At 32.1% G+C, this 25,883-nt stretch overlaps 1 pseudogene; it reads right to left on the reverse strand.

Moving 5' to 3' along the window:
• Positions 1-22,820: 22,820 nt before the first annotated feature.
• LOC118612251 lies at positions 22,821-22,939 on the reverse strand (annotated as a pseudogene).
• Between the last annotated feature and the right edge of the window lie 2,944 nt (positions 22,940-25,883).

Below are 25,883 nucleotides of genomic sequence, written 5' to 3' on the forward strand. Positions count from 1 at the left end.
AAATTACAATATAATAAAACAAACATCCTGATTTCAGAGTCAAAATATAAATACCTTATATAAATAAGTAGGCTTGTTTTTTGGGTGTACTTGTCCAGTGAGAGTCCAATATCATAGTACTCCAAATATACCTAAGGAGATAAAGTGCCAAAAATCTAAATCTATAAGGGCCAATTTTCCTATGCGTGAATCATTTTCCTACTTAAACTCACATAGTTCTAGCTTGAAAATAGCAATTTTACTAAAATTATTATCATCACATTTTTGTGAAACATTTGTGAAAATCTGACAATGTAATTAGCACTTCACAGAACATATGGTGTCAGTGACTGGGAGCCAACTAACTAAATAATAATTAAGATTGGAAACTCATAAAAGAGAAATAAAAATTAAAAAGATTTTTTCAATGTAAAGTAAGGGGCCTGTTAGCAAAAAATAAAAAACAGAAAATGAGATATATTCTCATGTCAAGAATAGGATTTTAATTCAGACTCTATCAATTTAGTAAAAGTAAAGTAGAAAAGGTGAAATCACCTATGCTATTTAAGGAAAAATTAAAGCACCTTTAACATAGCTATCTTTTGTTTTGAGGCAAAAATATTAAAGTTTTCCTTCCTTCCTTCCTTCCTTCCTTCCTTCCTTCCTTCCTTCCTTCCTTCCTTCCTTCCTTCCTTCCTTCCTCCCTCCCTCCCTCCCTCCCTCCCTCCCTCCCTTCCTTCCTTCTTTCCTTTCTTCCTTCCTTCCTTTTTCTTTCTTGGATAATATTCTTAATTATCTCTTTTGTTTTACCAAAACCAGAGCAAATTTTGATCACAGCTCAAATTTCCCAATTTCAAATCCACTTCTGAGAATGGTTCTATGAAAGCTTCACAAACAGCACTGGGAGTTTCTTGAAATCAGAAGAGATACATACCAATTCTTAAGATTTTGGAATGGCTGCTTAGTTTTTGAGGCACTACTTATTCAACTCTATCACTAAAGGACCAGTCATTATAGAATATCTCATCATACAATACAGATAAGTTAAATATTGTTCAAAAGCCCTACCAAACACTGTTCCATTCTCTCTTTCATTGAGTTTGACTATCTTGTTATTTTAGATTCTACATTAGAGTATTCATTTTTCTCTGGTTTACTTAACACATTGTCCTCCAAGTTCATCTATGTTGTCACAAATGGCAGAATTTCTTTATTGCATCTCATATATATTATATATTATATATATACAATTTTCTTTATCCTTTCATTTTTATCCTTTCAATGTTAAGATGGACACTTAACATTGTTCCCATATCTCAGCTATTACGAGTAACACTACAGTGAATATGAGAGTGAACATACCTTTTCAAGATACTTATTTTTGTTTCCTTCAGATATATTTATATATCAGAAGTGGGATTGCTAGATTGTATGTAAATTCATAATTTATAATTTCTTAAGGAAACTCCATGCTCTTTTCCATCATGGCAGTATGAATTTACATTCCCACAGCAGTGTGCAAGGGTTTTCTTTTCTCCACACTCTTACCAACTCTTGTTATACGACATATTTTTAATAGCCATCCTAACAGATGTGAGATGATATTTCACTGTGGTTTTGAGTTGCATTTCCCTGATGATTAGTAATGGTGAGCATCTTTTCATGTAGCAGTTGGTTATTTGGAAAATGTCTACTCAGGCTTTTTTGCCCATTAAAAAAAATTGGATTATTTGGTATTTGCTATTGAGTTATATTAATTCATGTATGTGAATGTTTTATATGTTTTAGATATCAATCCCTTTTTAGATATATGGTTTGCAAACATTGTCTCCCATTGCACTTATTGCCTTTTCACTTTGTGGAATATTCCTTTGATGTAGTCTCACTTGTTTATTTTTGCTTTTTGCAGCCTGTGCATTGGTAAGACCAGTGACAAGGAGCTTTTCCCATATGTTTTCCTCTAGGGATTTTACAGTGTTGCATCTTACATGTAAATTTCTAATCTTTTTTGAGTTAATTTTTGTGAGTGGTGTGCAGTAGAGGTCCAGTTTCGTTCTTCTGCATATGGATATCCAGTTTTCCCAGCACCATTTATTGAAGATACTATCCTTTTCCCATTATGTGTTTTGGGTGCCCTCATCTAAGATTAGTTGATTATTTATGTGTGGGATTATTTCTGGGATCTCTAGACTCTTCTGTTGGTCTACATGTCTATTTCGAGGGCAGTACCATACTATTTTAATTACAGTAGTTTTGTAATATATTTTGAAATTAGGAAGTGCGATTATCTCCAGCTTCATTGTTTTCTTTCTCAAAATTGTTTTGACTATTTGGGATCATCTGTAGTTAAAAATGGATTTTAGGATTTTTTCTATTTCTATAAAAGTTGCCCCTGGAATTTTGATAGAGGTTGCATTGAAACTGTAGATCACCTTGGATCGTATGGAATTTTAACAGTATAAAGTTTTTCAAGCCATGAATATAGGGTGTCTTTCTATTCTTTATGACTTTAATTTCTTTAATCAATGACATAATTTTCAGTGTATAGGCCTTCCACTTTCTTGGCTAAATTTATATCTAATTTATAATTTCTGATGCTATTATAAATGGGATTGTTTTGTTATTTCTTTCTAATAGTTTGCTGTTACTCTATGGAAACACAATTGATTTTTGTATGCTTATTTTGTATCCTGAACTTAACTGAATTTATTCATGTTTTGTTTTTTTGAATAAATTGAGCCTGATGGGTTTTCTATAATGAGATTATGTCGACTGCAAAAAAAGACAAATGCACATCTTCCTTTTCAATTGGATGACTTTTAATTTTTTTCTTGCTTGATTGTTCTAGCGACAACTTCCAATACTATGTTGAATAGAGGTGGCAAGAGTGGGCAACCTTGTCTTGTTCCTGACCTTAAAGTGAAAGCTTTTCACCACTATGATGTAAGCTGAGGGTTTTTCATGTATGGCTTTAGGTTGAAATGCAGCCTTTCTATACCTAATTTGTTGTAAATTTTTATCATGAAAGGATAATTTCATCAAACACTTTTTTGTATCTATCAAAATGATTATAGGGTTTTTATCCTTAATTCCGTTAATGTAGTGTATCACATTTATTGGTTTTCATGTATTGATTCATACTTGCATCCCAGTGATAAATTCTACTACATCATGGTGAATGATTCTTTTAATTTTAGAGTCCATTCAGGAAACAGAAATCCCACTAGTTATTTTTTAAAAGAAAATTTAATATTAAAATGATTCATAGGAATAAATGTGTTAATTATGTAACTGAAAATGCAAAGGACACTAAAATGTTGTACAGTTAACAAGTTTAGGAAGCAACTTTCACTCCTAGGGATGGGAAATAATGGGAGAAAATGTTAGGATTATTGCAATTTAGACATTTGGAGGAGCTTCGCGGAGCTGAGGCTAGACCAGCTGAGAAGCGGACAGAGCTCAGCTACTGCTAATGGCTCCAAGTTTAGTGGAGGAGTTCTGTAGGACTGGGATGCCAAACTCTGTTGAGATTCTGCTGGCTGACTGGGACTAGTGTCTCAGAGGGGTCACGAAATTGGTTTCAATACAACCTTGTGGTAGATACATCCTGCCACTGCCTGGATGAAGAAGCATTGCCAGATTAATGCTTCTAATACAGGAAACAAACAGGAAGTCAACTAGAAGGAAATAGGATAAAGAAAGTACTCTTTTCCTTTCTCAGTTTTCAGTTTACTGTTATCAACCCTACTGGCAAAGTCTCTCAGGAAGCAGCTGATAAAGCAGAAAAGTGGTTTCCCAGCTACAGCCCCTCAAGATGATGATAGAAAATTGTGTTTGGAGCTGAGAAACCAAAACTTAACAACTTATATATTATAACAATCTATGTGAGTTAACGCATACACACACACACATTAAGTTTAAGAATTTAACATTTTTCTGCATGTAGTGAAGTATCATTTTTCATTGTATCAATGAGAGGAGAACAGAAACCGGAATTTTTGCCAGCACACATTATATCAAAAACATTTCAGATTGTGGAACTCAATCAACTCATTTTCTCAAAGTCTGAAACTGAATCAAAACTTTCCAGACTATAAGGAACTAATACAAAAATAAAATTTTAAATTATATGATATATACAGACTATTTTGAGCATAATTTAAATCAAGAGAAGTTAAAAAAAATTTTTTCTAAGACATTATTTTTACTTGATCTGCTCTCCATGCTTATCCTGAAGGTTATAGTCTGAACTGTGTGGGAGTTGATTAGTAATATAATCTGGTCTCATCAAGTCTACAAATGACTTATTATCTTGATCAGTGCCTAATATATGAAACATTAATCACAAACATGAAAGAATTCTCAAGAACAACTTTGGTTCTCTCTACTACTTTCAGTAAGGACATATATCATATCTCCATTTTAATCAGTAACACATTTAATTCTTGGAAGGTTCTGCAATTTGCTTAAATTAGGTAATTAAAAAGTAAACTTTTATTTCATAGATCTTAAAAATTAAATAATTTGAATTATCCTTTTTATCAGTTTTAGTTTTCTATTTTTATCAGATCTAGTATATGTTACAAATTCATATTTACATCCAAGAAATAAAAATGCTTACTTGTGCAATAGTATGCTAAAGCCATCTTGTATTGGCTTACAAGTTATAGTTGTTAAATTTTCAGAAACTTTTTAGGACACATTAAACTCAACCATTATTAATGTTAAATTATATAAACTTGTAATTAAATAAATTATATTTTAAAAAAGTAATAAATATTCAAAAATTATTATTTTCTCTTTCACTGCATTTTGCAATTATCTATGCTCTTAAAGTATATATGTCTATTATATCTGTATAATGGAATTATTATATAATAATTTGCTACTGCATACCTGTTCTCAACTATCTGATAAGCAATGTCAAGATAATAGATTGAATTCAGCTAGGTTAGAACATTTATAACTCAGAAATTGGCAAAAACTATAAACCATGACTTGATTTATTGTTTTATTGTCTAGAACAAAGGCTGACAAAAACATTCTGTGGATGGAAACTAGTCCAATGCCTTTTCTTGTACATATATATTTTTTTAACACAGCCATACCCATTTATTTACATATTGGTTAGGGTTACTTTGGAAATACAAAGACAGAGTTGAATAGTTGTAACTCTGTGGTCTGAAAATCCTCAAATATATACTCTCTGTACCTATACAAAAAGCTTTACCAACTCTGGTACAGAGTTAACAAAGCAATAGGACAACATTAACAATGCAGATTAAAGATAAAAGTGTATTGTGTGTGAAGCAGTTATATGGTTGATAACACAAAATAATGAGGCAATATTCTTCTAGTGTTACCAGATTTGACAAAAAATTTGCTCACGTCATTGATGAATGAATGTGTTTCTTATACATGTAGAAAGCTGAAAGGTTTCAGTTTAATATAATTTTTCTGATGGTCAAAAATTGGTGAATTGTAGATCATATATCAGACTTAATGACAATAAATCTACTGAGAAAAGATTCAATCAATTGACTGCAGCACCATTGTCAAATCATAGTTGAGTTGCAACCATAAGTAGCTATAGATACAAGAGTAGAACAAAAATCAATTAAAGCATTCTGTAAAAATCAATGGCTGTATGAAATTTACAGTGAAAATATTATGTATTTTATTCTTATTTGTAAATCGTGTACTATATATTGCTTATATCAGTACATTTTACGGTGTGCGTACACCTATTTTTTCTCATAGAGGAAACATTTACCAGCATATCACTGTATAAGAGAAATATTTTAAAACATTTTTAAAAACATTTGCTATAAATCATAAAAATAAGTTGCATATTTAAGTAAATATTACCTATTAATTAAAAGTTTATACATAAATAATGCTTATATGGGGTAAATAATGTTCAAATCAAAGAGTTAAGTGCATTGACTCTGGGATATTAGTCATTTGAAAACTGAAACAATTCAGAAAAAATAGCAAAGGATGACTTTGAATACTTAAATCCAGACAATATTGCCCCAAACAGTGACTGAATTATTTCCATCCATTGACTTGGGTTATTAAAACTTACGTTTTAATATTTGATTCAATATGGAGATATCAGATTTGAATTTTCAAAATGCTATAGAGCAGTTATAAGAATAATTTGCCAATCAGCAGTTTGGACCCACTCCAAGACAGGAAGACAGCCTTCCGGAAACCAAGCAGAGAGAGCTTAGTCTCACCATCCAAAAATGAATCATCCAACATGTATAACAAATCTGCCTATTTACATTAAAATTATACACTAGATAACAAGACTCTGCTCAAATTCTTTTAGTGGCTTCTATTATTTAGAATGAAATTTATTCTGCTTAATATAGCCCCTGAGGCCCTGCTGATCTAGCCAGTCCTGTCTGTGTGCAGGCCCTAAGCACTTCTCTAGCAATAATGGCTGCCTTGCTGTTCTTAGAAAATATCAGATCTGTCTACCTAAGGGCTTTTTCACTTGCCTTTTCCCTACATCTAGCATAATTTTCCCCTAGATATTCATGTCGTTACTACCCATTTTCCCCTACTCAAATATTATCTCTGATAGGTATTTTTTTCAGACTCCACTTCCTAAATACTTTCCTTTTCCCTTCTCTTTCTCTGTGCTATTCATGTGGCATATTTATTTGTATCATGTATTATGACCAGACATTATTTTATTTTTTAACTGTTCTATGTTTTTATTCCTCTCTCAATAAAAGGCAAGTTGCACAGGGTTAGAGATTTTTATTTTTTATTCTTTACAATATTCCTCATATTTAATGAGTGCCTAGAAAGTAACAGCTGCTCAACAAATTGTTGGAACAAATTGGTGAAGGAAGGAAGGAAGGAAGGAAGGAAGGAAGGAAGGAAGGAAGGAAGGAAGGAAGGAAGGAAGGAAGGAAAGAAAGGAGGAAGGAAGGAAGGAAGGACAGAAGGAAAGAAGGAAAGAAGGAAAGAAGAAAAATGTTCTTTAATATGATCTGCATAATGCTTTTTAACCAAAAAGTTATATACCATTTTGGAGAGAACCTACACACATTCTTGGCCCACCCTTTTAATTCTTTTCACATTTTTTCTGTCTCTTATGATGAGCAACTTGTGATTATTTGTAGTCTTGAAACAATTAAGATTTTTACAGTCTTTGTTTTTGATGGGAAAATTAGTTTCTTGCCTAAGTTGAACCAAAAAAATAATAAAGTAAAATAATAAGCATTTATTTGCTATCTCTCTATATATTAGATAAAATAAGTACTCTAAGATAATTCCATATGACACAATAAGCTACTCATTTTGGGTGCAGTCACTATAATTTCCTGTTAATTTTTTATACTTATTATCATGAAGAATATAAACCACTATTGATAATAATTATTACTAAAAGAATAATTTAGTGGTTTTAAATACTGAAATTTACCTACCCAAAAGCAAAAGCATATATCCATAATAAACACCGAAGTCTCACTGCTCCAGAGGTCTAATTCTGCGTTTCAGTTTATTGTCTAATGTCAGAAAGATGCCCATATCTGTGAAAAATTTTAAATTAAAATAATTACCATAGGTAGATTTTCATTCTTTTATATTGGATTGTAAACTATAAAGATGTAGACATTGATTCATTTATCTCCAAGGAGGGCTAAATGTTATAATTTTCTAACACAACTCAACAAATATATATTGAGTGACTAATATTAAGTGTTTTATTAGACACCGGAGTAGCATGATGGTGAATAATGCACGAAAGTAATAGCTAACATTTACTGAGTATTTACTATATGTCAGTAACTTTTTAAGTGCTTTTTTATGTTAATTGACTTAATTCTCATAAATGAAAGGAAGCTTCTCTTAGCTTACTGCTTCTTTTAAATTTTCAATTACTTATCTCAAAATTCAATATTATCCACTATTCAAATTATTCTCCTGATCCTGGATATTAGAAAACATACACACAGGCACATTTACTGTGCTGTCGACATTATATATTCTTGTTATGCAGGAATCTCTTAATGTTTTCAAGGTTATTAAAATTCAATGCCAACACTTAAGGGTCTTAAAATTCTGATATTACTGCCTTTACAAAGCAAGCTATAAGGAAATCAAGGCCCAGATAGGAAGGTTAGAATAATAGCAAGACCTAGACAGCACTTATTATGATCTATGCACAGTTCTATATTCTTTACATGTATTAACTCAGTCTTCATTGAAAAAATTCATTTGAGTCTCAAAGAAACTATATGTAGTAATTATTATCATTACCATCTCCATTTTAGAGATGATGAAATTGGGACTACAGAATAGCAAAGTAATTTGCCCAAGGTCACAGGAGAAGCAAATGGCAGAGCAGATTCTTCAAGCCAAGATAGTCTGGCTCCAGAATAAATTAATTAAGGGAATTGTTTAAATGTACACAGATGATGAGAAGCTAGAATGATAAGGCAGAAAGATAAGATACTTCAGTGCTATGTACACCTTGATTTGAATCTCACTCAGACATTTTCAAGCTGTGAACTACCCAGTAAGTCAATTAAGCATGACACATCTCAATGTCCTCATATGTAAAAAAGTGATAATTGAGGGTTGTGGTGAGAATTAGAAATCACATTTAATGATCCAATACCCGACATAAATCTGGGAAGTATTCAAGGCTATTTTTATTAGCAACTTTGCTTTGGGATGCCTGAAAGCCTTTAGTATATCCATACTGTGATGTTATTTCATTATTTCTCTTGGTCTTAGCCTATGTTAAAGACAACAGCCCCAAAATGGAGTTGCTTATGATAAGCCCCATGTCACTTCACCAAGATTTAATTGCAGTTTTAACTCTTCCAGAATTCGAACCCTAAACTAGTCAACCAAGAACGGCCTGATCAAGTTTAGTTGTCTGATCTGCCTGATAGAAGACCTCTGTTATTCCCTGTAAGGAGAGTAATTTTGCAATGCGTAATCTGCTTCTTGTCTAGTATAACTTCCTTGTTCCTGCTCCCTTCTGCTTATAAAATTTCTTGCTTTATATAGAGCTTTTTTATCTGATAGATTTGTTGCTACTTGGTTCATAAATCACTGAATATAGCCAATAAATCTTTAAAGTCTACTCAGTTGAATTTTGTTTTTTAATACCTGTGATAAAGATCTTTGGTTTGAAAGAGAGAAGTTAATAAGCCTTGACTTCCTACAGATATTCAAAGGGTAGTTAAATAATTTCAGAATTATTTTTATATTTCTCCCTAGACTTTTTTTTTTCTTTTTTAGGAATATGAATCACGCAGTAATAGTCTTTGGGAATGTTCTGGGTAGTCATTTTTATTTTTTAATGTTAGTGATGACTGTGACAAAAATATTTATCAGAATCTAATCACCCTGTTATTTACATCTTATAATAAATAAATAAAGGTAATTGACATTACCTTTTTAAAAATTTTTCTTTAGGGAGATTTAATAGATTTACTTTTTGATTTATCTTTAGCTATTTTCAAAAAGATAAAAAACAAATAGAGCTTTTTCACAATCAATTATGAATGAGAACATAGAGATAGTATATTACCTACCAATATTAATAAAGTTGAAGTGTAAAGAATTCATTGAGAATATCTTTTAATTACAAAGCAATTTTTTTTTAATTTCGAGAAAACTGTACTTTTCTCTTTTTTAGGTTTTGTTTCCAAATGTGAATAATATTGAGATAGCTAACCTCAGAACTCACTTAGAAAATATTTGAATTGATGAAAAGTCATAAGCAGTTTCTTCAACATTTGTACAAATTTTTATTCTTGACAACATACGATTTCTCCTCACAGAATATTGGGAATTTACTCAAGTGGTTTAAAAAATAAAGCTCAGAGGAACCTGACTAGAATTTGGTCAAGGAGAAAATCTTTGCCAGTATAAGTATTCCTAGAATGGTAGGTTGCTCTTTCAAGAGGAAAAAACAAACAAACAAATGAACAAACAAATAAACTTGTTTTAACATACATAATAAAATACTTTAAAAAATGTACTATGTAATGTAAATTCTTTTGGAATGTAAGATATTAAGCATAATTTAGTCTTGTTTTTTCACAGTTGTATTTTTGGTAATTTTTCAAAAAATTTAGGATCAGCAGAGTTTAATAACCTCTATTGCCTATGGCCCAGGTTAAATTCTATGAATATTTTACTGAGAAATTTTCTCTGAAAATCTGAACAATTTAGCCCAGAATAGGTAAAATTAGTGAAAATATCTTTTTAGATGTTTTGAATAAGTAATGTGATTTTATCTTATACAATGCTAGCTAATCAAAAGAAAATTGAAATAATAAAGTATACTCTGAACAAGAAATAGTATCAGGGATAAAGATGGACATTATATAATGATAAAGAGATTAATTATACAAGGAGATAGATTACCTAAATTGCAACATCAACCAACTTGACTTAACGGACATTTATAGGTCTCTTAGTCCATCTTTAACAGAATACACATTCTTTTCAAGTGAAATGGGATATTCACAATGATGTATTATATTCTGGGTCATAAAACAAACCCTAAGACATTTAAAAAATAGACATAACAAAAAGTATATTCTCTGATTCCAGAGAATTCAACTAGGAATCAATAATGGAAGGATAGTTGGAAAATCTCCAAGTTCCTGGAAATTAAACACATTTCTAAATAATCTATGAGTCCAAGAGGGAAATATAGAAGTTTTAAAAAATATTTGAACTAAATAAAAATTAAAATCCAACATATCAAATTTTGTGGAATGCCTCTAAAACAGTTCTTTGGGGAAAATTATAGCATTAAGAACTTACCTTACAAAAAAAAAAAATAATAACCTAAGCTTTTGTGTTATGAAACTAGAGAGAGCTTTGAATAAAGCTATAATTTAACACTTCATTCCCAATAAACCAATAACTACAACAAATTTTTGCTATTTTTTTGTAAATCACAACTCTAAACCTATGTCAGATTATCCAAACCCAAAAAGCACCCACTACTCTTTCTGCCTGGAGGTGACAAGTTCTGATATACTGAATGTGAGGCCATTTATTCTTTGGTATTTTTAAGTAACTTCCTTATTATTAATTTTCTTGCTACATTTTTGTATTTCCAATGGATATTTCAACTCCTGTCCAAAGAACAAAATAATGTAATATATCATTTTAAAGATATTTCTTAATATTTATCTGTTTTCCTCAATGGTTCTCTTATCTCCCAATATAATTTTTTGGGGAAAACCCAGTAGTAATGATTTCTTCTTTAAATTCAGTTAACATAATGTTACCTCCAATCACCAGCTTCATGAAAGCAGCTTGAAATATAAGAACATCTTTCTGAAGTTGGAAAGAAAAAGCCTCTTGGCATAAAAGGTTCAGGGCACCTTGCATGTTCATACACATATTTAATGGCAATGAATGTGTCACTTGATTTCAGAATTTTAAGACATTATAGAAAGGAAGTAGAATGTTTCAGTACAAGTCTAGAATTATGGCATATGATTTATCATAAAAGTTCAAGATACAAGTAAGTTTCTCTACTGCTAATGGAGGAAAAGCAAGTGTAGGTTAAAATATAGATCTTTCCTTTTCATTACCCCTCAGATTCATGTCTATGTTACTTATTGCCCTTTCATCTTTCTAGCAGCCTCCTCTAGTCTATATTTAGAGAAGCAGCTGGCTGTATTTTGTGTCAATAGCCCCATGAAATAGCTGTGGGGTTTCTGAAAAAAGAAAAAGATTAATTTTTAAAAAGTGTTCTCTAAGTTTGTTTATCAGGAGACAGCTGAACTGTTTAACAAATCAAAAAATGTTTTTGAGATAGCAAAAATTAATTAAGATTTGGGGGCGGACAGTTTTTAAAGAACTAATGATAATAGTCACATAAGCATTTAGACATATTCAGAGATCTATTATATTGTTTAGAGCTGTTCTCTAAAAGTTCACATGCTGAGAAATCATGAACCTCGTACTACAACATGGAAATTTTCTAAGATTAAGGCAAAGCTCTGGAAAGTGTCTAAGTCTTCATTTTACCATCTGTTTATATGGATTTATTACCAGTTACTGGCTCAGAGTAAGTAATCTTTAAAATCTCTATTCAGTATAAACAGTGATCTGTAAAGTTTCATCCTATAACTCAGCCAGCACCATACTTAACACAAATTCAAAGCAAAAAAAAAAAAAAAAAAAAAAAAGATTACATCCAGCTGTAGCCAAATTGTAACTCATTGCTTTGACTTTTTCTTCTATGTATCCAAGTATTCCAAAGAGAGCAGCTGCAAGGGCAATGCTATACTTACTTTCCTTATTAACCCTGCTCAGTTTAAAAACTGCCAGAGAGAAGGTTTTTATGTTAAAGGGATGCTTGACTACAGCACTAAGGTTAATTTACTTAAATTGCAAACTATGCCAATAGCACTGGATCCCTAGTAGTCTGATAATAAGATCTAAATTATCGTTGATATTCCCAGAGGGTACCATCCTTAATGATCCAACCAGTTATGAAATTCTACGATGCTATAATTAAATTATTTTTATATATTTCTCTTTTATATTTTGCACATAAAACAACAGGCTTTCACTTGCCATAAGCCCATTGTATTTAAGTCTGTCTGTATTTGTATGGGATTATATCCTTCCTGTACATGTTATATTTGTTTCTGTATTACCTCTGAGTATCCTCATATTTGTTTTTAAGCAAAACAGAATTGAAAACCAAAACAAAAATATTGACAGTAATAGAATTTTGAGTATATTTGATGATAGTCCTTTTGTGAAACATATGGAGCTATAAAAATCAAAAATAGTCAAAAAGGGTAATAGAAGACATGGATGAATTTATATTTAAGAAGAGACATCACTAGGCAGGACTTAAATGTAGAAAAGCAAAACTAAAGGACAACTGAAGTTTAGAAAAGAAAAAAAAAAACAGTAAATTGCTTTAGCAAATTCTAGTAAAATGAAGGTGAGGGAAAGTATATTTAATGCTTTCTATTTTACAGAGTATAAAATACAGTTAGATTCTTAAAAAATTTTCTGTAGACTCATGTCATAGGTATACCTTACACAATTTAGGAAAGATATGACTGTTTTGTAGGAGTGCTTAACCTTTTTAAATTTGTTACCTCATAAGATGTTTCAATCATTACGAATCCTCTATTCATTGTTTGTTCTGCCAGTTTGTCATCTTTTCTTATGGCTGAGTAAATATTACATTGTATAGATGTACCATATCTTTATCCAGTCATCGATCCAAGGATACTTTGGCTATCTGCATGTCTTGGCCATCATGAATAATGCATTGTGAACATTAGGATGTATATAACTTTACAGATAAATGTTTTCAAATGTTTTGGGTAGATATCCAGCAGGAGAATTGATGGGTCATAACTTCTTAATTTTTGGAGGACCCTGCATAGAGTTTTCCGTGGTAGCTGTACTAATTTACATTCACACCAGCAGTGTATGAGAATTCTTTTTTTCTCACAAGCTCTCCAGCACTTGTTATTACTTGTCTTGTTGATAACAGCTACTCTTACAGGTGTGAGGTGGTATCTTATCGCGGTTTTCATTTGCATTTCCATAATAGCTAATGAAGTTGCACATCTTTTCACATATTTGTTGGCCATTTGTATGTCTTCTTGGGAGAAGTGTCTGCTCAGGTCCTCTGCCCATTTTTTAAATTGGATTGTGTTGGGTTTTTTTGTTGTTGTTGAGTTGTTTGAGTTCTTTACATATTTTGGATATTAGCCCCTTATCAGAGGCATTGTTTGCAAATATCTTCTCCTATTCAGTTCGCTAACTTTTCGTTTGGTCTATGGTTTCTTTTGCTGTGCAGAAACTTTTTAGTTTGATATAATCCTGTCCATTTATTTTTGCTTTTACTTCCTTTCCCTCTGAGGTCAAATTTATAAAATCTTTTCTAAAACCAAGGTGCATGATTTAGTACCTATGTTTTCTTCTATGAAATTTATATTTTCAGGTCTTATATTTAGTTCTTTGATCAATTTGAGTTAATTTTAGTGTATGGTGACAGAAAGCTATCTAATTTGATTCTTTTGGATGTGGTTTTCTAATTTTCCCAGCACCATTTATTGAAGAGGCTTTATTTCCTCCATTGTACATTTTTGGCTTTTTTTTTGTTGAAAATTATTTGCTCATATATATATGGGTTTATTTCTAGGTTCTCAATTCTGTTCCACTGGTCTGTGTGTCTGTTTTTCTGCCAACACTATGCTGTTCTGATTATTGTCACTTTGTAGTATAATTTAAAGTGAATTCTACCAAACATTCAAAGATGGTTTAATGCCTGTCCTTCTCAAACTTTTACAAAATCCTAATGAAGAGGCACTACTACATTTTATGAGACCAACATTACCCTGATACCAAAACCTGTTAAGGGTAACATCCCAAAAAAAGGAAACTACAGATCAGTATCTCCAAAGAATACAAGTGCAAAAATCCTAAGCAAAATTCTAGCAAATTGAATACAATATATTAAAAAGATTATACATCATGATCAAATAGAAATTTATTGTTTTTCCTGAAAGATATTTTCTACTAAGGAAAAGGCAGCAAGTTCTGCTGGACTTCAGTAAGACCTAGAATGAAATGTAAAAGTTCTAAGGGATTTCCTTTTCTCTTTTTCTTCATGATTCAGATATGCCTACATAGTTGAAACCACAGTGGTTTCTGAGCTTTAGTTATCAACCTAAAGCTGAACCAGTTATCTGGAGAAATTAACAAACAAACAAACAAACAACAACAACAACAACAACAACAACAAAAACTCAGAAAAACAGCTCTCCATGGCTTAGCTTTGTCCAGTTTCTTACTCTGTGCCAAGAGAATGTGCTTAAAGGCAGAAAGAATCCTTTTAGATGAAATAGTGTTTTTGGAGAATGGTGTGCATTCTCTGAGAACTTTAAATGCCAGAGAGACAAACTTGAAACAATAATGATAGAATATATTTTGCTTTCAGGTGGGAAAACATAAAGATGGAAATTATTTAAAGGAAGGATGATGTCCAAAATGGATACTTTTCTAAATCCAAAGCCATGGAATACATTTCTAACACAATTTCAGTGTTGTCAGTGGTATATATTACAAGCGAAAATTATCCCAATGCAATTAAAATCAATAAGAAAATGGGAATAATCCAACATAGGACAAAGATTATGAGCAAACTTGCTATAGAAACAAAATGTAAATGAGAATATATGCCTCAAATCTTTTATAATTGAAAATATTCAAATTGAAGCAAATAGACATCACTTTTCAATTGAAAAATTTTTAAATTTTGTGATACTTGTTGTAGGTGAAAGTCTTGGGAAAACTGTACTCTAATAAAATATTTCTAGGAGTATGATTTGTTTCAACTTTCTGGAAGATACGCCTGGAAACCAAAATATACTGTTAAATATATTCCTTGGACAAAATTACAAAACTGTCATATTTTAATGGGTTATATTCTTTGTAACAGAAAAAACGGGAAGATAAAAATAGTGGATTAGTAAAATAAATTATGATAGAATCACCCGATGGAATATTATACAATAAAAAGGGGTGTTTGCTTTTGCTAATATGAAGTACAGAACAGGGAGATTAACTCATTACCCACAAAAATAATTCTATCACTTTGTGATAACACCCAAGTGCTTGCTTCCCCTCCCCCAGAAATTACACTACCTCTGAAATCATTTCAAGCTCCCATTCTCTAATCATCTTCCCACTGTTCTTATAGTACTGGCATGACAAATAATTAACCTCTTTGGGTCTTCGATTACGTTGACTCCATGTCCTTTTAGTATCCACAACTTTGTTTTTTTTCTCCTTTACAAAGTTTATTTTATGGCACATAATTATCAACATGCCTTTGCAAATATTATCAGCTATGTCTTCTTTTTCCTTATCATCCCCTTTCTTTTTCATTTCTTGTCTTTCTCATTTATTATTTACAGAGTGCAACTCTAATCTTAATTTTTCTATGCATTCTCCATATATTCACCTTAGGGGCTGATCTTTGCTGAAGTAAATTTCAGAACCAGGATACAGTGATTTAATTTTAAATTCATTATCTTAACAGTATTGAATCAGTGTTGGTTTCCTAAGTTGACTTTTCTATGATCTGATATATCTATGTTATAACTTCTCAATTAAGTATATTTTTCTAATAACCTTTCCTCATATTTCATTAAGAAGATGTAAGATATCAGATGGATGTAGCCACATACTCCTAACAGCATGTGCAAAATTCCTACCTGTTTCTTTGCTTGCTTTCTCTGACTTCCTTCTTGTTAAAATGGAATGTTTCCACGTTCTTATAAATTCAAATCCTTCTCTTTGAGCCTGATCTCACCCACTCTTATTCTCTCAGCTACCTCCCCCTTCGGTTATCCTCTCTATCCCTGCACATAGCATGTCTCTTATTAAATCTCACTGTGGCCACTCCATTCTACTGCAAGTCTTTCTTCATTTGAAAATTTACTCTTCTGGTGTTTATTCTTTCACAGTGGCCTCCATTCTTTGCCTCCGTTATTAGATCTTTCTTCTATTCTTAATTCTGTATATTGAAGCTGCCCAAGGATTTATCCTGGGAACTCTTCCTTTCTTTTTGTCCAAAATCTATTCCTGCGAGATTACCACAAATGCCATAGTTTGAAATAGTTTTAAAAACTGGATTTCTTAAATGCATCTTTAGCCAATACCTCTCATTTTAGTTGCATATTTTTTATCCAACTATCCATTTGATATTTCTAGTTGGAATTGTGGAGAAACTCTCAAAGGTAATAAATCCAAACTAGTGCACTGGATTCCCAGTTGAAAATGGTACTACCAACCCTCTTGACTCAGCTAAAAAATAGATTATTTCTACTACTTTTCCCCCAACGCGTACATCTTTATAAAGTTCTGTTACTTCTATTACCAGTATATATTTTATTCTGACCATTTCTATTGTTTTCCACTGACATTAACTTTATCCCAAGTCACTGTTATCTATTATTCCTCCAAATTTATTTTCCTTCTTTCAATTATTTTACACTTCTTCAATAGATTCTTTACTAAATAAAAGAGTAATCTATTAAAACAAAAACTACAAAACAAAACAAAAACACACTATAAAGCCTCTCCATTGAACCTGTGTCAGTGGCTTGTTATTGATAAAATCCAAACTCTTCATCATGGATTATAAGACTTTGCTTGCATGATGTGGTTCTGCCTTGATTTTCAACTTTATGCAGTATCACATCTCTCTTTTCCTGCTATACGCCCAACACTAGGAGATTCTCTTTTCTTTGAATGTGCCAAGAACTTTTTAAATGTAAGGCATTTGCATACTCTTGCTTCTAATGCTATTATTCTCTCTCTAGCTCTTCACAAAGTTATTTTTTTCTCCTGCAGTCTGTATCATTTAATCTCTTTTCACCTGCAAATAATATAAGCTTTATTCAAAACGACCTATAAAATAAAATAAATCTACTGGACTTTGTTCTGTAAATCCAGATGGAATACAGACTTCAGGTTATTTTAATCCAATGGCACCAGCTCTATTTCTCTGTGATTCTCGAAAGGTTACTTCTGTGGGCGGCTTTGCTCTCAGCGTTTACAAATGGCTGCAGCATATCCAGGCTTTATAGGTACAAACCACAGTATCACACATAAAAGAAAGGTACTTCTATGCTGTTTCTTTGTTAAAATCTATGTATTTTTTTAATATCCTCAAAGGAAAAAAAAAAACATTTTATTCTTGAAAACTAGAAAACAATCTTTCCCAAGTCAATATCTATGCAACAGGAAATATGAGGAGCTGTTTTAATTAAACTTGTATTCTCTGCCTTATTCTGAGATGCTGTTAGCATCCCTCAATACATATGAGTTGTGGTTATGCAAAGTTACAGTTAGGCAAAATAAATAAGTTCTGGACCTCTTTATATGACATAGTGTCTACAGCTAATAATGCTGTTTTGTAAGAGGGTAGATCTTTTCTTAATTCTTCAATAATAAAAATAGTAGTAGAAGGGAGTAATTTTGCGAGGTGATGGAGGTATCTATGGCTTTGATTGTGGCGATGATTTCAAGGGTGTGCAGTTATCTCCAAACTCATCGAGTTTCATACACATTAAATATATACAGCTTTTACATGGCAATAATGCTTCAAAAAAGTACTGTAAAAAAAGAAAAGAAATGAACTCCAATTTCTTGCAGCAATATAATATCAGTGAAACAATTAAAGGCTGAAGATCTACATGTAGCATTATATACTCATAAAATGAAAACTAAAATAAACACAAACACACACATGATTTTGTTATTTTTAGGATTGGGAAGACACATAATTAGATTAATATTATTGTCTAGCTCTTAGCTTTTGTTTTGATTGATAAAACTAAAGCCATGGGAGTTTGAGACACTATTAACAATAACTTACTTAATAAATAAATATTCCAATCCAATCTGTGAATGGATTGGAATATCACGAACCAAGATATGATTATGTTATTAATCTATATGGTCCAAACAGGGGAAAAAAAGGGAGGGAGCAGGCAAATATTTACAGAAAAATTTCTAATTCCTGATAATTATAGCCTTTTATGATATGTATTTTTAAAATACATTTATTATTAAATACAAAAGTGAATCGGTGCCACTTATTAAAGATAATAATTAGTGCTTAATATCATGAGTTATTGATTATTTTACACAACTTAAACTTTTCAAAGAAAAAAACTGAAACTATCTTTTATTCTCTGTTAAAAATAAATTCTGTATTCTGTATAAAAAGGATATTAAATAAAAGAAATATATATGCGCTGAAACATATGACTTTTTTTCAACTGAATCACATAATGAAAAAAGATAACACCAATGCCTGAACTAACTACTCTGATTTACATACTTGACTTTGAGAAAAATGTCTTCAGAAATTATTTAACCATTAAATAAATAAATGAAAATATGTACAATTATCTAAAATTATTTTTTTTCCTAAAGACTATATTATGAAAGCAACCTCTAAAAGAATGCATTAAAAAGTTGGATTTTTACACTAGAGTAGGACACCTTCAAAATCTGTAATTAAATTTTGAGATAAAGTGATTTCTCAGAATTAAAATCCAAGGAGATTTCCAGATGTGATTCCCATCATCATTCATTGTGAAACCTAAAAGAATGATAAAGATATCATAATTATGCCTACATTATCACTAATCTAGGTATGCCTAGTTTGCATCTTACTATTTTGTATAGCCCAAGTTCTGTCTTACACTTATAAACTATTACATAAATAGATAATCACAGAAGAATGTGTGTGTGTGTGTGTGTGTGTGTGTGTGTGTGTGTGTGTGTAGGGAGGTGTGAGAGGTGAGTTACATGAAAGTAGGCAAGAGCCAGTCAGTAGAGGGCATTGGCAAAATTCATTTCCCAGAGATGGTACGGCCACAGTTATTGCAAGAGTGGAGATGTCTAATATGAAATGTTAATTTACTATATTTCCTGTAATGTAAACTCTGATTCTCTGAGCTCTTAGTAAGACCGATGCTCTTAAATGTAATGACTTGGGGCATAAAGAAATAAGGCAGTAAGGGGGCATTTCTGATGTCCATGCTATTATAGAATCCTTTTATCTGTACAGAAAGTCAATCCTGAAAGTTGTTTTATGACCATCACCAAGGTCAACAGTATCTACCACCAAGCTTATGAATTGTACTGAAGCAGCATTCAGGACATTACATGGACCAGCCTCCTTTTCTCAAATGCATTAGGGGGAAGTGAGTTTAGATAGGGGAAACACTGACATCTGGATTACAGAGATGTAATCACTAATTCGCAGATGGAGTGATTTAATTGTTTAAAGAATTCTATCTGCACTGATACGCAGTTAAAATAAAAAACTTCTTCTATGCCATTTAGAATGCTTCCAAACAGAACTTTATTCAAACGAGGACCATCACGGTATGTTATAATCCATATGATGTGAGTATTAAATTGTGCAAACTTGTATAGGTAATTTTCAGGCTACAAGTAGCAGTTTTTACTGAAGGCGAGGAGTAGGCACATGTTAAGTGAGATGGAGAGGAGAGCAATATGAGGAGGGGGAATATGCTTTCAATTTTGAGATTCAGAAAACAACTTAAGATGAGAAGGCTTTTGAGTCATGTTCCTCTACATGCAATAATCCATCTGTTGGATGATTTTTTTTTTAGTTGCTTAAAGGCTGGCATGTTTATTAACTCTACCACCTTTCCCAAATGCCCCATCTGCAGTAATACCAGGCAACTTGCCAAGGGCATTCATGGACAGAGGGCATCTGAAAAACACATTTGTATTCCAAAATAGCACACAGAAAATCATGTCATTCCAAATTCTGACTAACATACAGATATAAGCAGCAGCTCTTAATATGAGGAAGATGACTGCACTGTTGCTGAGTTCTGAGCAAGTAAATCAGAAACTTTTGTATCTTAAGACTGACAGGAAATAAAAGGAGGAAAAATGCAGAATAATTGGGTTATCAAGTGCAATAGCAGAAGATACCAGATTAGAATGAAATGTAGGAACATAAGACAGTGTCTAAAATAATGATCATAAGAAACTTTAGTTAAGAATAGATAAACTAATTTTTTTACTTCTATATAGCAGTTATCTTCATTAAAAGACACCAATGGCTAGCATCAGGCCCACACTATGTATTATTTATATATTTCTTTTTGAATTAGTACATTAGCAAATGGTTTGTAACTTACTTTATAGTGATGAACCAATAATTCTAAACACATCTATTTATTGTCATTATACATTGTCCAGCCACAAGATGGCTTAGGGTATTTTTAAGAATAACTTTTTAAATGGGTAGAATAAACTGTTTCTGAGATCTTTTTCCCAAATGAGCAGAACACAATCTGTATAAGTTATTATAATTTGTGGACAGCCCCTTTTATATACACAAATACTGACAAGATTAGAATAAAAAAAAAACAGAAGCATGAGATATTGTTTTCAATATTCATATTTATTCTCACCATGAATAAAAATGTTTTTTTTGGAGTTTTTTACTTATTCTGGAGACTGCTATAACCAGGCTTTGTGCTAGTCTGACTATAATAAGAAATATGGGAACAAGAAGAGGGATCTTTTTCAGCGGTTGATTAAAGAAGGCTTCCTCATGAGAGGACAAGATAAATCTTTCAAAATAATAGTAAACTGGACAAAGAAAGTGTGGTTGTCATTTTCAGTGGCATTAGCTGGTGATGTCACATTGGTGATCCCCAACGAATCTTTCCTTTCTTTATTCACGACCTTGTGTAGTCCTGCCCACACTGCTCTGAGCTTAACTACATGACTTCTGAGTATGGTCAAAGAGGTCTTAGCACTGTGAACAGATGTATATGCACCATTTTGGACATAATGTTTATGTCCCCCCTCAAATTCGTATGTTGAAGCCCTCACCCCATTGTGACTGCATGTGGAGATAGGACCTTTAATGGAAGTAATTAAGATTAAATTAGGAAATAGGGAAGAGTCACTCATCCAATAGGATTAACATCCTTCTAAGAAGACACATCAAAAATCTCGCTCTCTGGCCATGTAAGGATATAGAATGTGGCTATCTGCAAATTAAGAAGGCAGTTCTCACAAGAAACCAAATTGGCTGGAACCTCAATCTTGGACTTTTAGCCTCCAGACCTGTGAGAAATAAATCTCTTTTTTAAAGCCACCCAGTCTTAGTATTTTGTGATGGCAGTCCAAGCTGACTAAGACATGTACTTTCACAGGATTTGGATTGTGAAGTCTGGTACTATTATGGAAGTCTGGGCTATCCTGTTATACAGAGTCTGCATGGAGACTCCCTGAAGTGAGACATCACATGAAGAGAAAAGACAGGTGGAAGAAAATTGAGACCTCTCTCCTATTGCCATGCAGCCATGTGAATGACTCAGCTGACAAACGTAGAGTAAAAGACCCATCAATAATATTAAAAAGCAGATAGTAAATCACTGTTGTTTTAAACCACTAATATTTGTGATGGTTTGTTTTGCAACAGTTGAAACAGGCAAGTGGCTTGAAAAGGATGCTTCGTGAACATGCTAATAACTCACTATTGGTTAAAAAAAATAAAGTATAAGGTACGAAGTAGACAGTTTATTAGGGATACTGTCAAGTAGATAATTTATTATTGAGTTAATAGAATATCAGCATAGTAATGTGTTCTTTATTATTAAAAAACTATACACCCTTTCTGTCTGAATAGATACATGACTCTGTTAATTCACTGTGTTAAAATACAATGGCAAACCAGACAGATATAGCCTCTGCCTTTAGGAAAGCTTGCAAAAAAAATGTGTCTCCAGATAGTACTTGCTTGCCCCTATGTAGAAAGCTAGGGAAAGTATCTATCTCTCCTACCATTTACGAAGGGCTGGAGAACCTACATTGCTGTAATTTTATACGACCTATTAGAGACCTAGGGTCAAAGAGCATGCAGGTAGTATGAAATCTTAAGGAAAAACAGGTGTCTCAGTGAAGAGACAGGTACAAACACTGGTTCATCTATAGCAACAGGAGGACAATGGGACCCCAACACAAACAGAAAGGAAGAGTTCTGCTACAAAATTTAAGAAATTGCTGAAGTCCATATCTAGATTACACACACACACACACACACACACACACACACACACACACACACACAGACTCTTCTCTGTGAATTGCCTTGATATTTCTGAGAAAACTTATGCTGTTTTCTCTACATTATCTTATTTCGATAAATATGAACAGAACCATTAGTGAGTAGACTCCTAAATTTAATTTGTAAATTTATAAAGCTGAATTTTTTTTTTAAATGCCTGCAGCACCTGGTCTTCCTAGGTGGTCTCCCATCCAAGTACTAACAATGCCCGGCCCTGCTTAGGTTCCAAGATCAGATGAGATCTGGCACATTTAGGGTGGCATGGCTGTAGACCAAAGCTGAAGTTTTATATAGTGATGATCTAATCTATTATGGATCTCTTTTTTTCTTTCCAGTAAGATTTGGTGTACTGAATAATAAATGTTAACATACAAGCATGTATGCCTCCTCCCTTCTAATGACTAGAACATGACTTTCTGCAAGTGTCCAGATTACAGCACAGTCCAGATACCTTGGTTTGAGATGGAGAACTATGGAATCTATCAAATTCCTAATCCAAATCCATCAAATTTCCTCGGGCACTAGCCAGAGCAAAATGGGCATGTGCAACAGGACAGTGGTTTGGTGGGTGCAAAGTTGGGAATAAATTATGGTTGTGGCAGAACTTTGATTCTCTGCTATTCACAAAGCTTTGCTTATCTAATTCATGAACTGGGTCATTCTTAAATAGAATAGTTTATGGCTGACCAACATAGGTTATAGTCTTGCTTCAATATCCCATGAATGGCCCTAATGTTTTAACATAAGCTTTTTATGCTCATTAGGTGACACAGGGTTTTAGTTTTACAAATCAGAGCTCCATATGCTTAAGCCATGAACTCTGGCCTAAGGCTGTTAATAACAGAAGGAAATGCCACCATTTTTATAATTCACACAAAATTGTCTCTGTTAGCATTGTCCCTAAGAAAAGAAAAATTTTATATAACTAAAGACAATTTCCAGACAGTCATGAAAATGATATTTATTAAGTTCTTATCATACACTAGGTACTATGGTACTTTATTTCAAAAAAAAGATTCCTTCCAAGAAAAGAAAATAACTAGAAAACAAGCCCCTTTTTGTCTTTCTTTAAGGCTATTTAAAAAGAAATTCTAGACGTTTTAAAACTATACTTTAATAAATTAAAAAAAAAAGATTCCTATCACGTCATGGCTAAATAGTAAGTAAGATATGTATCATCAAAATAAGCAAAATAAACTTGCCTTTACAAGTTTAGAATATAATCTATGACTAATGTAAACTATACTATTTATACCATTTTTATTTAATATTTTTATCTTTTTCTATATTTGAGTTTTGTTTAAAGATTATGAAGCAAGCCTCTGTATGTGTGTAATGTAACCAAAACCCATTAACAGCCCGCCTAAATCATTTTTCCATAGGAGTTTTGTAAATCTTCAGATTTAAGATACACAAAAGCCTATATCGCCAGGTTTGGTAACCTATATAAGTAAAGTGTTATCAACTAGTAGCAGAGAAACAAAAAGAAACATTACTTAAAAGGTGGCAAAAATGCATTATAGGGTTGGCCCTGGAGTTCACTCATGGAATTGTCACACAAAATTCTAATTTATATTCATAGTTTAAGTCTAATATACATAAATTTAAGAAATAAAGCAATTTTTGAATCTTTATGTTGTAATGTCTTGGCTTCAGGAATTTTATCTTGATATCTACAGAAGATTTTTAGTTAATTATTTTCTTTAGATTTTCAAGTCTGTAGCAAATTTATTCATAACGGGTACCTCAGTTTTGTTAAGGCAAAGATGCATGTCACCATTGTTGTCTTTATCTTGTGTTTTGAAAAGAGGAATCATGGCATATGATTTTGACTTGGAATTATTTGAATGTTAGGTAGTAAATGAACCATAAGTATCTTCATTTCAGGAGTCATATTGGAAAGCTTATCTACATTTGTTTGAATTTTCAGTTTGAATTTTCAAATTTGAGCCAAAACTATAATGTGAGCAGCTGGTAAACAATTCTGGTAACTCTGATGATTATCAACATAATGGCAAATTTGAGGAATAATAAAATAAATTACCATAAAATATTGATACTAATTCTCTCAAAGCACAAATTATGTTGAAGCAAAGTTAACCCATTTAAGAAGCTTTGTAGTACTCAGTTCTCTAATTACTATTTTTCACCTGGAAAAGTACACATTTTAAATAAGAAAATATAGGTTTGGATCCTGGCTCACAAATCTGTAATTTGTTTGTTCAGGATGAAATTAACTTTATAAATTTTAATTTCCTCATCTACAATAGGATGTTTTAAAAATGAAATGAAATAAAAGTTTTCACTAGTCCTAAACTATTGTAGAGCTGAATGATTGTTAGCCCACCATGTTATTGTGGAGGAAAAATTTCCCCCCCTATTCTACTGTTTCTAAAAAAGATATCTTCCTCTACAACTCTGGTCATTGTATCTGTATTTAACTACTACCTGGGGAGTTACCTGTTTGGTGAAGACAAACATTGATCGAAAATTTTCAACTGGGTGTTGCTAATCTATGAAATATCCGAAATCTGTCATACTAATTCTCTTGTCCTTCCTAGTAAACTTAGACTTTCCCTCAGTTGGCAGATGGGGAATAAGCAAACTTGTTTCTCACATTTTAGCCACATCATTCTCCGTTTTCTTTATTACAGGAAGAGGTAATATTAGATTTACTGTATGATCTTCTTTTGTTGTTTGTTTTCCATCTCAGTTTAGAACCATATTTGAATACAGGGGTATTTATTGCTGGGTCCCATGAGAACCCAAGAATTATTACATGTCTCATGGTTCAATTTTGAGGGAAAAGGGATTAATTCATGTAAAAGAGCTTTAGTACAAGGCATGGCACATACTAAATGTTAGTTATTAAAATTCTCAATATTTTTCAAAAAACTCCAAACATTCTCAAGAACTAATTGAAGTACAAAGAAAATCAAGATGTTTATGTTTCTTGTATATCATTTTAACTAATAACATATTCCACAAGTATAAATGATTTTCCAAGTCAGGGCATATGTTAGCATACATTCCAACATACTTTATTCTTGAAAAAGTTTATAAGTGTTAGACATAGCATTTTCTCAAAATCATCTCATCTAGTCACACTATGCTAGAGTATAGTGATACAAAAACTTAAGAATAGGAGTTGACATACATGTGATTTCAATAATAAAATAAGCTATGATTACCTTAAGGTATGATTTTTAGCGCTTCG

Source organism: Rousettus aegyptiacus, unplaced genomic scaffold (assembly GCF_014176215.1).
Source record: "Rousettus aegyptiacus isolate mRouAeg1 unplaced genomic scaffold, mRouAeg1.p scaffold_m13_p_15, whole genome shotgun sequence".
Taxonomy (NCBI): Eukaryota; Metazoa; Chordata; class Mammalia; order Chiroptera; family Pteropodidae; genus Rousettus; species Rousettus aegyptiacus.